Source organism: Blastomyces gilchristii (genome assembly GCF_000003855.2).
Source record: "Blastomyces gilchristii SLH14081 genomic scaffold supercont1.9, whole genome shotgun sequence".
Taxonomy (NCBI): Eukaryota; Fungi; Ascomycota; class Eurotiomycetes; order Onygenales; family Ajellomycetaceae; genus Blastomyces; species Blastomyces gilchristii.
In genome coordinates this window covers 1,030,260-1,033,039 of record NW_003101674.1, presented here as the reverse complement: position 1 = coordinate 1,033,039, position 2,780 = coordinate 1,030,260, and the positions used below count along the sequence as shown (strand labels likewise).

General features: G+C 31.1%; 1 pseudogene across 1 annotated transcript; it reads left to right on the top strand.

The window, feature by feature from the left end:
• The first annotated feature begins 1,966 nt into the window (after nucleotides 1–1,966).
• BDBG_17148 lies at nucleotides 1,967–2,055 on the top strand (annotated as a pseudogene). Its single transcript has one exon. The product of its transcript is annotated as a tRNA-OTHER (tRNA).
• Nucleotides 2,056–2,780: the final 725 nt, after the last annotated feature.

Here is a 2,780-nt window from a genome sequence, read left to right as displayed (position 1 = left end):
GCAGAGAAGGGTGTTGTTTGTATTGATGAGAGAAGGTATTTATTTCAGTGATTTTCTCATTGATTATACAATGTCTATCATTATCTTACTGTATCATTATATTGCTATATCACTATATGATTTCTGTTATCATTATACAACTCCGGTGATGGCCACTCTCTCTTTTATCTCTTTGAGTGAAGAGTGGTCTTCTTTGAATCTAGTTCACTGCTCTCATTTCTTTTCCCACACCTCATTCATTCACATCTCATACATGGTATTCGCCTGGGTGTGGAGTTTTCCCTCAATAAGCAAAGCAGCATTAATCAGATGCTCTTTCACTCACTACTCTTCATACACTATCTTTTGAGACATTCTAGAACTACACTGACATGATAACTATGAATTGCTTTGTAGATGAAATTATCATGTCCTGGAGAAGTCTGTGCTTCTCACCAGTTTTTAGACATGCTATCAGATGTGATTCAAAGATTGCTTAAGTCAGTGTATAATTACAGGCATACACCGGCTTCTTATATATTGTAATATTGTACACTAATTATAATTAGCGGCTGCTATGGCCCCTTTACACTCATACGCGTACGCTAGTAGTTCGGAAGCGGCCGCGTTATTATCCGACAGTCGTACGTTCTTCCGAACCACAAATTAACAGTAATAAATAGTAATTCTTAATCATCACTTTATTGAGGCCTCTGTAGTCTATGTATAGATATAGTCTATCATTCTTCTTGAGTATAAAGAGTATAGATGTCTCTGCTGAACTCTTTAATAAATATATTCAGTTCTTTGATTGTGCTTCTTTAAGATATTTACACAGAATATTCAATTTCTTTACAGACAAGTTATAAAGAGATCTGTACAGTGCTGTTACACTGTCTTCAAGATGAATCTTATATTATATCTTGATATCAGAAAACTTCACTGCTTCTCTTTCTGAAAAGATATTCTTAAAATCTGTAAAGAGATATTATATATATCTGTCTTTAATAACAGATACTGCTGCTAATCTTGCAATGAGAGTGATAGCTTTTTCATCTATTCTCAAGTCTCAGTCACCTGCTACACAGTATATTGATTTAATCTTTTTCTCAAGATTCTTTCAATAAAACTCTTCAGATTTCTTTATCACTGTCTCTTTATTAGTGAGATAGTACTGCCATGCCTGAGTAACTCAGTTAATGAGAGAATTGTTTTCTCTCAATTATAAGAGACTTAGAATGATGTTCTCATCTATAATATTAACTGTGTGAAGAAGCAGACTGCTCTTCTTAAAGATATCTTCTAAGTCTGTAATTATATACTTTGCTTAAATTATGTTAAAATAGTGATATTTTATTTCATCAGTAAATTTTGTATAATCTGACAGATCTATCTTCTTTCAACTCTTTATCAAAGAAAAAAAATAGAATATGAAGTTAGTATTTATCTCAGAGTTGAGTAAACATCTCACTGATATCTTCTTATTCAGAGTGTGTATTATGATTATAATATAAACTTAAAGATATAAGAATTATCAATTCTTCATTTCTTTCTCTTCTTTATCTTTTATGAATACATTTGTTAAAAGAGAAGTTAATTTTGAGAAGATGTCTTCTCAGTTTCTTTTCTTCTTCAGCTTCTTACAATTACTGATATAATAACTATTAACTCTGCAGTTAAAACAGAGATCTTTATTAAATCTTTTTTAACATTTCTTCACAGTGAGTGATGAATCAGAATATTTGAAATTCTTCTTTACTTTCTTCACACTGAAGCTGTTATAGTATCATTTAAATTCTGTCATTAATTGCTTAGAAGAGGTCTTATTAATCTTTTTCTCAGAGAATTAATTATTCAAATAGATCTGAGAAGTCAGATTGACAAGCTTAGTGTGATTAATTAATAAACTCTGATATTATGATATTATTATCTGTATCTTGTAAGTCAGCTTTACAAGATAAAGCTGTGTTTTTAATTGATTCAAATCGCCCCGGTGGCCGAATGGTTAATGCGGCCACCTGGTAGCGCCTTGGCGTGGGAAATCAAGGCGCGTGGGTTCGAAACCCGCAGGGGATACATTAAATCCGGAACTCAAGCACCTCAGGTTTCTAATAAATACAGAGGTGTACAAATCACTTCAATGAATCGCTCTATGTTTCTGAGCTGAGAAGTTATTATCGCATGTATTTAATTGTCACTTCTTTGTATTTTTCTATGTTCTTGTTATCTTGATATGATCTCAACACCTGTATTTCCTTCTGTATAATTAACACTTGACCTGTATTTAACATCACGCAAGAACTCATCATAAGCTCCGCTTGTATATGAGTATAATGAAAGAATAATAATAATAATAATAATAATAATAATAATTGATTCAAATTATCAGTTAATTTCTCTCAATATTCTTCAAATCTTGTATTGAAATTGAAAGAATTCTTATTATTTTATTAATGTAATGAGTTGAATCACTATACTGCTGTGAAGTCACAGTTGCAGTAATCTTTAATTTAATTCAGTAGAAAGTTCTTGAATTCTTCTCAAGTTATAATAGTATTGATATACTCAAGCTTTCTCTTCTTAATAACTCAAGTAGTTGCAGAGATATCTTCAAGAAGGTTGATAGTGTATATTACTTATATCTTATAAGTATTATACTGACTTAAGTTAAGATAGAATTTTTATTCAAGAGTACAGATAAAGCTGTGAAATTCAGATAAGATGTTTTTCTTATATTTCAGAGAATCTCTGATCTTAATCTCTCTATCTTTATAATAGATATAGATGTGTAGAGGCTGCAG